Raw genomic sequence first — 14928 nt, 5'->3', positions numbered from 1 at the left:
GCCAGACCAATGTATTGTTCAATTTTAAGATGACTTGCCAGCCATTTTATTCAATACCCCATCCAATGAAGCCAAGCATACTATATGCCTGCTTGACTACTCTATCCACCTGTGCAGCAAACTTCAGTGTATAATGGACCTGCACTCACAGATCTCTCTGTCCATCAACTTTTTTCCCCCAAACCTCTTCTGTTCATTGTATAACCCCATCTAGAATTAGACTGACCAAAATGCGTCACCTCACATTTGTCTGTTTTGAACTCCAGCTGCCACTTCTCCGCCCAACTTTCCAGTATATCTATATCCTCCTGTATTCTTTAACAGTCACTTATACTTTCTGCTAGTCCAGAAATCTTCGTGTCATCTGAAAACTTTCTGATCATTGCAACAGTGCACTCTTCCAGATCATTTAAGTATATCACAAACAACAGTGGCTACAACACTGACCCCTGTGGAGCACTACTGGTCAACTTTCTCCATTTCCAGAAACTCCATTTAACTGCCACTCTCTGTCCCCCATTGCTCAACTAGTTCTTTATCCACCAGTGTAGAACACTCTGCATACCATGTTACTTTAAGTTCTGCATTTGGTTACCATGGGGAGCCTTATCTAACTCCTTACTGAAGTGGATGTATATGACATCAACAGCCTTTCCTTCATCTATCAAGTTGGGCACGTCCCCGAAAAACTCTATGCCTCTCACTGATATGCACATTATTTTCTAAATATGAATAGATCCTATGCCTCACTACCTTCTCCAGAAACTTTCCCAACACTGATGTTAGGCCCATTGTTCTGTAGTTATCCGGAATATCCCTACTATCCTTCCTGTACAGGGGACAATATGACCAACGTTCCAGTCGGCCAGAACCTCACCTGTGCTGAAGGATGCCACGAAGATATCTGTCAGGGCCCCAGCTATTTCCTCTCTCACATCACTCAGGAACCAGGAATAGATCCCATCCGTTCCTGGGGATTTGTCCACATTAATTACCCCTAGCCTGCCCAACACAGCTTCCCTACTTGTGTCAACATGATCCAGATTAATCAAATGTCTAACTCTAGACTCAACATTCATCATGTTCCTCTCCTCAGTGAACACTAATGCAAAATAATCATTCAGAATCATACTCACTCTCTCAGATTCGACATACAGCCTTCCTTAATTTTCCTTTAGTGGACCAATCCTTTCTCTGGCTACCCGCTTGCTTTGTATATATGAATAATAGGCTTTAGGATTCTCCTTAATTGTGCTAGCGTGAAGTTGCTTCATGACCCCTTTTAACCCCCTTGATGCCTCGTTTCATACTTGTCCTACTCTTCTCATGTTCCTCCGGGGACCATTATGTTGTTAGCTGCCGAGGCGTTATGTTTGCTTCCCTTTTCCTCTTGGCGAGTCGTACAATTGTCCTGTCATCAACAGTTCACGAATATTGCCTTTCAAATCCTTTGCCTTCAACGGCACATGCCTCTCCTGCACTATATTTAACGAGGCTTTGTAAGCCTGACACATATGAACTGTGGATATTCCTACAAATAGCTGTGTCCAATCCACATTTCCGACCTCCTGCATAATTTGGATATAATTAGCTTTGGCCCAATTTCGTACTCTTTCCTCAGGACCACCCTCATCTTTGTCAATGAGTATTCTAAAACTTACAGAATATTGGACACTTCCTAAAGAAATCACCCACGGCAACTGCTATCACCAGCCCTGGCTTATTCCCCAAGATCAGTTGCAATATGGCCTATTCCCTCGTCGGACAATTGATATACCGCTCCAGAAAATTCACCTGGAGGCTTCTTACAAATGGCATCCCATCCAGACCTCTGACGCTAAGAGTATCACGGTCAATGTTGGGAAAACGGAAATCTCCAATCAACACTAAATTATTGCCTCTACGTCTTTCCATGATCTGTTTAACTACTCTTTCTTACACCTCACGCTCACTGTAATACAGCCCCAAAAATCTAACCTCACCCTTCTTATTTCACTGCTCCATCTCACGACAAAAGCCCTACATGGTGTCCTCCTATCGCACAGCCATGATATCATCCCTGACCAGCAATGCAACTCATTCCCCTTTTACTTCCCTCCCTGTCCCGTCTGAAGCGTCTATATCCTAGAACATTTGGTTGCCAACCATGCCCTTCCGTCAACTAAATCTCTGTGATCGCAATAACGTCATATTCCCAGGCACCAATCTAAACCCTAAGTTCATCTGTCTATACTCGACGCATTAAAGTAGATGCATTTCAGGCCACCAGTTCTTTTGCATTCATCTGCTCTCTGCCTACTCTTCCCAATATTAATGCTGGCTTCCTGATTCTTGGCGTTTCCAGTTTCCACCTCACCTACCGACCTGTTTAATCTTGTGCTTCCCAGCCCCCTGCCACATTAGTATAAAACCTCCCCAACAGCAGTAGCAAAAACTACCGAAAGGACATACGATCCCGTACGGTTCAGATGTAGATCGTCAATTTTCTTATAGTCCCACATTCCCCAGAACTGGTCACAAAATCCAACAAATCTGAAACCCGCCCTGCAGCACCATTCCTCAACTCACGTGTTCATCGTGCCATTTTTAAAAATTCATTTCTACGCTGGCAGTCACACAGCACCGGCAGTAATCCTGAGATTACTAGCTTTGTGGTCCTCCTCTTTAATTTCTATCCGAGCTCCCTGAATTCTCCCTGCAGGTCCTCATCTCGTTTTTGTTTTCGTCAGTGCCTGTATGCACCAAGACAACTGGCTGTTCACGATCCCCTTTTCGAATGCTCTTCAGCCGATGGGCGACATCCCTGGCCTGAGCACCTGGGAGGCAACATAACTCTCCAGAATTGCTGACACTCCACAGTGAGTCCAACCACAGCTCCAGAGTGGCCACGCGGTCAAACAAGTGCTGCAGCTGGACACACTTCTTGCAAGTGTAAGTTTAGAAAACCTTTACAAGGATTTGCAAGGTTTGCCGTGCTTGGACATGAGAACGAAACTGAATAGGCTTCGTCAGATTCCCAGGAGCTTCAGGGCTTAGATATGACCTCACAGAAGCTTATAAAATCATGAGGAAGACAGACAGAGTAAATAGTAAGGGAACACTTCTTCACAAGACACGCGAGTTCAAATCTACATAGTAAATGTTAAATGTGAGAGAGGAAAGATTTAAAAGGGATGTGAGGGACACATGTTTTTCACACAGAACCTTTGTGTGTGTGGAATGAATCGCCACATTTAGTGGCAGAGTCTGGTGCACTCACAACATTTCAAAGGCATCTGAATAGACAGGAAGACCTCGGAGAGAAAAGGCACAAATATTGGCAGAAATGTATGGATTAATTTCGGTTATCTATTCAGCAAGGGCAAGTTGGATTTGGGGAATTTGTTTCCATGCTCGACAAGTCTGAGATGCTCCAGCCACCGGCACCGGTTTGAATACACCATTTGCAAAAAACCGCATGATGTTTGTTACTCAGTCAGCGAGCTTGGCTATTTTGTTTGGAGGGTGGATGAGCCTAACCGATCCAGAGATGATGGTTTTCCGGATATTTCCTGCCAATGACCATTCTTCTTGACACTTTCCCAAGTTCACCATCAAAGATTTTGGCTGAAGAAAAATACCTCACGTATCGCATTACCCACTTTGCTCTCCAGCGGATCCAAAAACTGACAGCTCTTATCGGGGAACAGAATCAAAACTGAAAAGGCAGTACCATGATCAGACACACCGAAGCTGAAGTGCTGTCTGTGAGGCACTGTGAGTCGTCTCTGACATGAACTGCTCGCACAAATAACAGCGAGGCAATTCCAAACCTACTGGAGATTTAGTGTATTGCCAAGTCCCAGAAAGTGCTCAAGTATCATAAAACAAAACACAACAACGAACCATTAAAAGTGAACATTTCCAAGTATATCCGTGATTAAATTCGGCCATTAATGCGCCGGTGCCCCCATCTGATCGAGAGAGCCAATCACCTTTCTCCCTCACCTGGACAGTAATGAAGGAAATGAAAGCATAGCAACGTTTCACATCGCGATTGCCCACCTTTTCGCCACAACATCAAAAAACGGCGAACAGATTCAATGCAGGATCTTCTTTCGAAATAACGGTGAAATAACTATGTCTATTCACTTTCAGAGTAAACAGGGAACAACGCAAGTTGTCTGGAATATGAATAACCAACATAGACTACTTTGGTCCCAGATTCTACTGATGCACAGACTTTCACATGAAAAGGTACCTTGGGTGATTGCCCTACACCCAGAAATCTTCTGGCTGCCTTCTGTTTGCCCTGTCAGATTAAACTTGTGCTGCTCTAATCGAATTTGTAGTTCTTGCCATTTGTCCGTATTGCTACTAGGGATAGCTGGTCGTGGAAACTCGTGAATGCCACACAAATTCTTTGCCAAAATTGGATAGTCCCACAACGTGATTCGCAGTGCACAAACTTTGCAATGAGTATATGCCACACGGCAAGTTAAAACGCACGCTTCCATTTATTAAAGTAAGTTTCTAGGAACTGACAGCCAGATTCCTCCTTACACTCGGAATTATGACAACACATAAACCAACAGCCTCTCTCAGAGACAAGTGACCAATGCCCATCTTGTGCCGGACAAACGTAGTTGACAAGATTGCACGCAGGGACTGCACAGAAAACTATAGAGGAGAAGCAGACAGACGACTATCGAGCCGCATTCATGCAGTTCAGTTACCCTGTAAACCCCATGCACAGCTGTTCCTTGCAGGGACACACAGGGATCTGAGTGTCTCTGACTCCAGGACTTGGATCTCGGATTATATGACCGTCTGCAGCACTGGTTACTTCCTTGTGTGAGGTACCTCCCGATGGAACATATGTAACACAAGATAGTTTATTGAGAAATACATCCAAAATAGTACCCAAGAGACGTATTTCTGTTGTGTTTCTCGTCCTGTTCCGGAAATGACATCCAGCATTGCACTTATTGTGTGATTCCTGACGGTTTGGTGCATGCTTCCGTGATCGCATTGTGTGCAGTCACCTTTGTTTTAGCTGCAATTACGTGTGTTTGAAACCCAGGATCACCGGCCTCTATTTTGTTTTCCTCTTCTCGTGCGCAATTGCAATACAGTAAACGATCAATTAATATTGGAAAATGACATACACAGGCGTGTGAAAAGCCCAGTTTCCGTGGCAATTATGCAATGGTTAGAAATTACTTTGATTCAGGAGATAAGGATGGAAAGTGTGTTTGGGTAGAGATGAGGAACATTGAGGAAAGAGGAAACCAGCCGGTGTGGCTGACAAGAACACGAACAGTAAACACAGTGTTAAAAAAAAGTAGAGGAAAAAAAACCGCCTGTGAATGATAAAAGAAGGCAAGAATTATGGGAGACATTCATTTCCCTTCTTCCTCTCCTGTTTGAATTGGAAGAAACTTTGAAGAAAAACAATCAAAAAGTCATATTTGCCCATCGAACAACGTGCGCTGTACCTTGGTCATTGATTACTGTAGATTAGAATACTTACAATGTGCAAACAGGCCCTTCGGCCCAGCAACTCCACACCGACCCGCCCGAGACCAAATGCATTCCTCTCCTTTAACCCCGTCAATTTAGCACGGCGATTTCAACTAACCGGTACATTTTTGGACCGTGGGACAAAACCAGAGCAAGCGCACGCAGCCACGGGGACAACGTGCAAACTCCACACATTAAGTTCCTTGAGGCGGGAATTGACCCTGACTCTGTGGCATTGTGAAACAGCAGCGCTTACGATGGTGTCAGCGTGAGATGGGACTTATTTTCCTCTTTAATTGGGAAAAATCTCTGTCATTGTGAGCATCTGGAAAGATCGGTTCCTTCACCAGAAAAAGAAATGAATATGTAATTCAACTTTGTTTGTTTCATGTGAGTGTGCCTCTTGGGCCAGTGGCGTAATGGATAACGCGTCTAAATTCAGATCAGAAGATTGTAGGTTCGAGTCCTACCTGGTTCGAAGGGGTATGTCTGACTTTAATCGTGATCCACGTTGACGCTCCCCTGTGATGTCCTGCCGGGACGTCGCTTCTGTGCTTCCACATTTGAAACTTGCATTTGTCCTATTATCCATTTCAAATTCCAGCTCACCACAACGGAGACCTCTGTCGCTTTGGGGGTATCTTTCTGTGTGTCTCCCTTTGTGGGTGAAAATGAGCATAAGTTCCTCAAAAGAGTTACAAGTCGCTGTGCAAAGGTCACACATCTGCCCCATTATTGTGCCATTTAAGAACACAGGATAAAGTCATTGACATTTGCACTGGGAACATTAGAACACACGAGACTTTGGGCCAAAGTTGGAAACTGCGACTGGAATGATTGGCTCTCTGATTAGCCGCGATGCACACAGGTGGAATGGCCTTTTCCCACTTTGTACATCTACGAAGACAAGTTGAAAATGTTCATAAAGTGTGTTTTATTTACACCAAATACGACAGTATCTATCGCCTTGTCTTGTTATTTACTTGTGAGGATTCCATACTCTCAGAACCGTGGCCCGGATCGTATTCCGGCTCATGGAATGCTGGTATTGTTCAGCTAACATGTCGGTGTACCAGTACTTCTGCCGATTTTCCGATGCTAGCAGGTCATTGGTTTTGTCCAAAACATTATGAATGTTAACATAATACGAATAGCTGCAGTTGCTGGAAATCTGAGCCAAAAACGAAAATTGATTGCGGAACGCAGAAAGACTGGCAACAGAAACATCGACTTTCCTGCTCCTCGGATGCTGCTGTGCTTTTCCAAAATTTTCTGATCTAAAATCAGGTTTCCAGCAACTGCAGTCCTCACTTTTGCCTCGTTCCTTCAGTGTCGCTGGTTCCCAATTCAAGAACTCCATCTCTAGCGGTTTCATGTCTGTACCTCCATGCTGTCGAGTTGAAGAGTGAAGAAAAGAAACTCACCCCCTCCATCTCTGGGGTAATTAGGGGCTGAAAGTGAATCGTATCACATTGAAGTGTATCTACAAGCGACTTAATCTCTGTCTTTTATTGGGAACCATCTCTTTCATTGTAACCATCAGGAAAGACCATTTCGTTCGCTAAAAAGAGAAATGAATATGTCACTAACCTTTGTTTGTTTCATGGCCAAGAATACTCAGATCAATAGCTCCCTTGATTACCTCTGCTGGTCATGTTCGCAAAGCGGTCTAGCAAATTGCCAAGTGTGATTTTCCTTTCAATAAATAATGATGAACCAATTTTGCTGCAAATATCTTGTCCTAACTTTGTGCTTTTCTTCTTTTACATTGGTGTCTCGCACCTTACAAATGACAGCAAAGGTATGAATGGAGATGGAAACATGTAACTCAAGTCAGCGGCAGCTTTCAATGAGATCACGGCTGATTTGGTCAATGCTCAAGGGGCGGTGCTGTCTGTAGTCATGGCCGAGTGGTTAAGGCGATGGATTAGAAATCCATTGGGGTTTCCCCACGTAGGTTCGAATCCTGCTGACTACGTTATGAACGCTTTCCTGCTGGAACTATTCAAAGTTCAGAAAGCCTGTTTTGCAAACCAGGCCTGTAATTTGATTAGACTTGAGAAACTCGAGTTCTTCATCAGAAATGCTCCACATTTAAAACATGATCTCTGTTTCTCTTTCCAGATACACTGCTCGACACATCGGGTTTCTGCAGTTGTTATTGAACGCCCTGAGCAGAAGTGCTGCTTTTCATTCGAGTCCTTTCATCCCTTGTCCTCTGTTCTCTGACTCTGGTCATTGGCAACACTTCCTCCTGCTCGTCAGAGTGCTCATTCCCCACCGCTCCCTCTCCCATCATTACAAACGACCGCAGGAAATTGCCACTTAACCATCTTTGTTCCAAAGTGAAACTCACCAGCCTAGGAACTCTCTCCACCAAACGGGACTTCTCATCCCTGGACATTGTGCAAGCCAGAGGATTGTGAAGAGTTACTGTGAAAATATTGTCAGTTGGCAGTTGGAAAAATGATTAGGAAGCAAACCATATAATTTAGGCTCCAGCTTTGGAAATCTTGAGAAACCCTTTGGGAAATGGAATCATAGGAGATACAAGAAGTGTAAATTGTCAGTCCGAGTAGAGGAAGGGACATTGACTCTGATCTTCTCGGCACAGGAACTGATCTGAGACATTGAAAGAATTCTCGCTCCCGTACGCGAGGAATACAAACTTCATCTGGACTGTGGGATAATGAAAAACTCTGGAACACTCAAGACAGTATCCAAATATTGACTGAGATCACTACAGTACGAGTACTATAGATGGGTCAGTTTTTGTCCACTGTGTGCGGGAGGGCTTCCTGACACAGTATGTAGACATGCCTTGAAGGGAAGAAGCCACTTTCGATTTAGTACTGGGTAGTGAGCCTGGCCAGGTTTTAGATTTGGAAGTAGGTGAGCACTGTGGAGACAGCGATCACAATTCTCTCAGGTTTACTTTCGTGATGGAAAGGGATAGGTGTACTCCACGGAGCAAGAGTTTCAGCTGGTGGAAGGGAAATCACGATGCAATGAGGTAAGATTTAGGAATCGTAGAGTGGGGTAGGAAACTGTAGGGGGTGAGCACATTAAAAATGTGGAGGTTATTCAAGGAAAAGCTCCTGTGTGTCCTAGATAAGTATGTACCTGTCAGGGAGGGAGTAAGATATAGAACGCGTGAGCCGTGCTTTACTAAGCTAGTGGAAACCCTGGTCAAGAAGAACAAGAAGTCTTATGTTAGGAGAAAACGTGAAAACTCAGTTCGAGCGCTCGAGGGTTCCAACGATATCAGGAAAGACCTAAAAAGAGAGCTGAGAAGAATCAGGAGGAGACATGAGAAGTTGTTGGCAGATAGGATCAGGGTTAACCCTAAGGCTTTCCATAGGTATGTGAGCACTAAAAGAATGACGAGAGTTAAATTTGGGACAATCAAGGATAATAGTGGGAAGTCGTATGTGGAGTAAGTGGAGATAGAGGAAGCACTAAATAAATATTTTTCGACAGAGTTCGCTATAGATAATGAAAATGTTGGCGAGGAAGATAGAGAGATACTTGCGTCTAGACCAGAAGAGATTGAGGTTCACATGGAAGAGATATTAGAAATACTGCAGAGTGTGAAAATAGATAAGTCAGCTGGGCCGGACGGGATCTATCTGATGTTGTTCAGCAAATGCACGACAGGAAGGTACAAATCAAGCTGATGCTAACAACGGCTCGTTTTGAGCCGCTAATTTGCAGTGAAGTGGCGGCGCCAATAAAAGGTGTCACGCAGCTCGTCTAATTCCACATCCTGAGCTCGAAATGACCAGATGTCTCTCGCAGAGTTTCGGCAGGGTCTTGCTTAGACGACACCATGACAGGTTTTCACTGGAGTGGATCATGAATTCGCGTCGGGACTGCGAATAAAACGATGGAAACTTCCAGCAGAGAAGGAGGCGACCCCGAAGCAGGCAGCTGAGGACAAATGTTTCTCCTTTGCCAGTGAAAGTCACTGCTTCACAAATTGGAAACTTCGAAGTGAAGCAGTGTTGGTGATTTTCTTCGCTGCTTGTTCACCTTTTTAATTCTGATTCCGTGAAAGTCAATGGCATTACATATCGACATTCTGCCAGCGGTGTGCGTGTCTGTTGGGCCAGTGGCGTAATGGATAACGCGTCTGACTTCGGATTAGAAGATTGTCGGTTCGAGTCCTTCCTGGCTCGAGGGGAATGTCTGACTTTAACCGTGCCCCACGTTGACGCTCCCCTGTGATGTCCTGCCGGGACGTCGCTTCTGTGCTTCCACATTTGAAACTTGCATTTGTCCTATTATCCATTTCAAATTCCAGCTCACCACTACGGAGACCTCTGTCGCTTTGGGGGTATCTTTCTGTGTGTCTCCCTTTGTGGGTGAAAATGAGCATAAGTTCCTCAAAAGAGTTACAAGTCGCTGTGCAAAGGTCACACATCTGCCCCATTATTGTGCCATTTAAGAACACAGGATAAAGTCATTGACATTTGCACTGGGAACATTAGAACACACGAGACTTTGGGCCAAAGTTGGAAACTGCGACTGGAATGATTGGCTCTCTGATTAGCCGCGATGCACACAGGTGGAATGGCCTTTTCCCACTTTGTACATCTACGAAGACAAGTTGAAAATGTTCATAAAGTGTGTTTTATTTACACCAAATACGACAGTATCTATCGCCTTGTCTTGTTATTTACTTGTGAGGATTCCATACTCTCAGAACCGTGGCCCGGATCGTATTCCGGCTCAAGGAATGCTGTTATTGTTCAGCTAACATGTCGGTGTACCAGTACTTCTGCCGATTTTCCGATGCTAGCAGGTCATTGGTTTTGTCCAAAACATTATGAATGTTAACATAATACGAATAGCTGCAGTTGCTGGAAATCTGAGCCAAAAACGAAAATTGATTGCGGAACGCAGAAAGACTGGCAACAGAAACATCGACTTTCCTGCTCCTCGGATGCTGCTGTGCTTTTCCAAAATTTTCTGATCTAAAATCAGGTTTCCAGCAACTGCAGTCCTCACTTTTGCCTCGTTCCTTCAGTGTCGCTGGTTCCCAATTCAAGAACTCCATCTCTAGCGGTTTCATGTCTGTACCTCCATGCTGTCGAGTTGAAGAGTGAAGAAAAGTAACTCACCCCCTCCATCTCTGGGGTAATTAGGGGCTGAAAGTGAATCGTATCACATTGAAGTGTATCTACAAGCGACTTAATCTCTGTCTTTTATTGGGAACCATCTCTTTCATTGTAACCATCAGGAAAGACCATTTCGTTCGCTAAAAAGAGAAATGAATATGTCACTAACCTTTGTTTGTTTCATGGCCAAGAATACTCAGATCAATAGCTCCCTTGATTACCTCTGCTGGTCATGTTCGCAAAGCGGTCTAGCAAATTGCCAAGTGTGATTTTCCTTTCAATAAATAATGTTGAACCAATTTTGCTGCAAATATCTTGTCCTAACTTTGTGCTTTTCTTCTTTTACATTGGTGTCTCGCACCTTACAAATGACAGCAAAGGTATGAATGGAGATGGAAACATGTAACTCAAGTCAGCGGCAGCTTTCAATGAGATCACGGCTGATTTGGTCAATGCTCAGGGGGCGGTGCTGTCTGTAGTCATGGCCGAGTGGTTAAGGCGATGGATTAGAAATCCATTGGGTTTTCCCCACGTAGGTTCGAATCCTGCTGACTACGTTATGAACGCTTTCCTGCTGGAACTATTCAAAGTTCAGAAAGCCTGTTTTGCAAACCAGGCCTGTAATTTGATTAGACTTGAGAAACTCGAGTTCTTCATCAGAAATGCTCCACATTTAAAACATGATCTCTGTTTCTCTTTCCAGATACACTGCTCGACACATCGGGTTTCTGCAGTTGTTATTGAACGCCCTGAGCAGAAGTGCTGCTTTTCATTAGAGTCCTTTCATCCCTTGTCCTCTGTTCTCTGACTCTGGTCATTGGCAACACTTCCTCCTGCTCGTCAGAGTGCTCATTCCCCACCGCTCCCTCTCCCATCATTACAAACGACCGCAGGAAATTGCCACTTAACCATCTTTGTTCCAAAGTGAAACTCACCAGCCTAGGAACTCTCTCCACCAAACGGGACTTCTCATCCCTGGACATTGTGCAAGCCAGAGGATTGTGAAGAGTTACTGTGAAAATATTGTCAGTTGGCAGTTGGAAAAATGATTAGGAAGCAAACCATATAATTTAGGCTCCAGCTTTGGAAATCTTGAGAAACCCTTTGGGAAATGGAATCATAGGAGATACAAGAAGTGTAAATTGTCAGTCCGAGTAGAGGAAGGGACATTGACTCTGATCTTCTCGGCACAGGAACTGATCTGAGACATTGAAAGAATTCTCGCTCCCGTACGCGAGGAATACAAACTTCATCTGGACTGTGGGATAATGAAAAACTCTGGAACACTCAAGACAGTATCCAAATATTGACTGAGATCACTACAGTACGAGTACTATAGATGGGTCAGTTTTTGTCCACTGTGTGCGGGAGGGCTTCCTGACACAGTATGTAGACATGCCTTCAAAGGAAGAAGCCACTTTCGATTTAGTACTGGGTAGTGAGCCTGGCCAGGTTTTAGATTTGGAAGTTGGTGAGCACTGTGGAGACAGCGATCACAATTCTCTCAGGTTTACTTTCGTGATGGAAAGGGATAGGTGTACTCCACGGAGCAAGAGTTTCAGCTGGTGGAAGGGAAATCACGATGCAGTGAGGTAAGATTTAGGAATCGTAGAGTGGGGTAGGAAACTGTAGGGGGTGAGCACATTAAAAATGTGGAGGTTATTCAAGGAAAAGCTCCTGTGTGTCCTAGATAAGTATGTACCTGTCAGGGAGGGAGTAAGATATAGAACGCGTGAGCCGTGCTTTACTAAGCTAGTGGAAACCCTGGTCAAGAAGAACAAGAAGTCTTATGTTAGGAGAAAACGTGAAAACTCAGTTCGAGCGCTCGAGGGTTCCAACGATATCAGGAAAGACCTAAAAAGAGAGCTGAGAAGAATCAGGAGGAGACATGAGAAGTTGTTGGCAGATAGGATCAGGGTTAACCCTAAGGCTTTCCATAGGTATGTGAGCACTAAAAGAATGACGAGAGTTAAATTTGGGACAATCAAGGATAATAGTGGGAAGTCGTATGTGGAGTAAGTGGAGATAGAGGAAGCACTAAATAAATATTTTTCGACAGAGTTCGCTATAGATAATGAAAATGTTGGCGAGGAAGATAGAGAGATACTTGCGTCTAGACCAGAAGAGATTGAGGTTCACATGGAAGAGATATTAGAAATACTGCAGAGTGTGAAAATAGATAAGTCAGCTGGGCCGGACGGGATCTATCTGATGTTGTTCAGCAAATGCACGACAGGAAGGTACAAATCAAGCTGATGCTAACAACGGCTCGTTTTGAGCCGCTAATTTGCAGTGAAGTGGCGGCGCCAATAAAAGGTGTCACGCAGCTCGTCTAATTCCACATCCTGAGCTCGAAATGACCAGATGTCTCTCGCAGAGTTTCGGCAGGGTCTTGCTTAGACGACACCATGACAGGTTTTCACTGGAGTGGATCATGAATTCGCGTCGGGACTGCGAATAAAACGATGGAAACTTCCAGCAGAGAAGGAGGCGACCCCGAAGCAGGCAGCTGAGGACAAATGTTTCTCCTTTGCCAGTGAAAGTCACTGCTTCACAAATTGGAAACTTCGAAGTGAAGCAGTGTTGGTGATTTTCTTCGCTGCTTGTTCACCTTTTTAATTCTGATTCCGTGAAAGTCAATGGCATTACATATCGACATTCTGACAGCGGTGTGCGTGTCTGTTGGGCCAGTGGCGTAATGGATAACGCGTCTGACTTCGGATCAGAAGATTGTAGGTTCGAGTCCTCCCTGGCTCGAGGGGAATGTCTGACTTTAACCGTGCCCCACGTTGACGCTCCCCTGTGATGTCCTGCCGGGACGTCGCTTCTGTGCTTTTGCATTTGTCCTATTATCCATTTCAAATTCCAGCTCACCACAACGGAGACCTCTGTCGCTTTGGGGGTATCTTTCTGTGTGTCTCCCTTTGTGGGTGAAAATGAGCATAAGTTCCTCAAAAGAGTTACAAGTCGCTGTGCAAAGGTCACACATCTGCCCCATTATTGTGCCATTTAAGAACACAGGATAAAGTCATTGACATTTGCACTGGGAACATTAGAACACACGAGACTTTGGGCCAAAGTTGGAAACTGCGACTGGAATGATTGGCTCTCTGATTAGCCGCGATGCACACAGGTGGAATGGCCTTTTCCCACTTTGTACATCTACGAAGACAAGTTGAAAATGTTCATAAAGTGTGTTTTATTTACACCAAATACGACAGTATCTATCGCCTTGTCTTGTTATTTACTTGTGAGGATTCCATACTCTCAGAACCGTGGCCCGGATCGTATTCCGGCTCATGGAATGCTGGTATTGTTCAGCTAACATGTCGGTGTACCAGTACTTCTGCCGATTTTCCGATGCTAGCAGGTCATTGGTTTTGTCCAAAACATTATGAATGTTAACATAATACGAATAGCTGCAGTTGCTGGAAATCTGAGCCAAAAACGAAAATTGATTGCGGAACGCAGAAAGACTGGCAACAGAAACATCGACTTTCCTGCTCCTCGGATGCTGCTGTGCTTTTCCAAAATTTTCTGATCTAAAATCAGGTTTCCAGCAACTGCAGTCCTCACTTTTGCTTCGTTCCTTCAGTGTCGCTGGTTCCCAATTCAAGAACTCCATCTCTAGCGGTTTCATGTCTGTACCTCCATGCTGTCGAGTTGAAGAGTGAAGAAAAGTAACTCACCCCCTCCATCTCTGGGGTAATTAGGGGCTGAAAGTGAATCGTATCACATTGAAGTGTATCTACAAGCGACTTAATCTCTGTCTTTTATTGGGAACCATCTCTTTCATTTTAACCATCAGGAAAGACCATTTCGTTCGCTAAAAAGAGAAATGAATATGTCACTAACCTTTGTTTGTTTCATGGCCAAGAATACTCAGATCAATAGCTCCCTTGATTACCTCTGCTGGTCATGTTCGCAAAGCGGTCTAGCAAATTGCCAAGTGTGATTTTCCTTTCAATAAATAATGTTGAACCAATTTTGCTGCAAATATCTTGTCCTAACTTTGTGCTTTTCTTCTTTTACATTGGTGTCTCGCACCTTACAAATGACAGCAAAGGTATGAATGGAGATGGAAACATGTAACTCAAGTCAGCGGCAGCTTTCAATGAGATCACGGCTGATTTGGTCAATGCTCAGGGGGCGGTGCTGTCTGTAGTCATGGCCGAGTGGTTAAGGCGATGGATTAGAAATCCATTGGGGTTTCCCCACGTAGGTTCGAATCCTGCTGACTACGTTTGAACGCTTTCCTGCTGGAACTATTCAAAGTTCAAAAAGCCTGTTTTGCAAACCAGGCCTG

General features: G+C 44.4%; 4 non-coding genes across 4 annotated transcripts; all 4 read left to right on the top strand.

Moving 5' to 3' along the window:
• Positions 1-7398: 7398 nt before the first annotated feature.
• Positions 7399-7480, top strand: trnas-aga (transfer RNA serine (anticodon AGA)). The gene has a single exon. It is a non-coding gene; the product is annotated as a tRNA-Ser (tRNA).
• Positions 7481-11097: 3617 nt separating this feature from the next.
• Positions 11098-11179, top strand: trnas-aga (transfer RNA serine (anticodon AGA)). Its single transcript has one exon. It is a non-coding gene; the product is annotated as a tRNA-Ser (tRNA).
• Positions 11180-13306: 2127 nt separating this feature from the next.
• On the top strand, positions 13307-13379 carry trnar-ucg (transfer RNA arginine (anticodon UCG)). Its single transcript has one exon. It is a non-coding gene; the product is annotated as a tRNA-Arg (tRNA).
• Positions 13380-14783: 1404 nt separating this feature from the next.
• Positions 14784-14865, top strand: trnas-aga (transfer RNA serine (anticodon AGA)). The gene has a single exon. It is a non-coding gene; the product is annotated as a tRNA-Ser (tRNA).
• The last annotated feature ends 63 nt before the right edge of the window (positions 14866-14928 follow it).

The sequence above is a fragment of the Chiloscyllium punctatum genome, chromosome 29 (genome assembly GCF_047496795.1).
Source record: "Chiloscyllium punctatum isolate Juve2018m chromosome 29, sChiPun1.3, whole genome shotgun sequence".
NCBI classification, from domain to species: Eukaryota; Metazoa; Chordata; class Chondrichthyes; order Orectolobiformes; family Hemiscylliidae; genus Chiloscyllium; species Chiloscyllium punctatum.
This window is presented reverse-complemented; position numbering and strand designations above follow the sequence as displayed.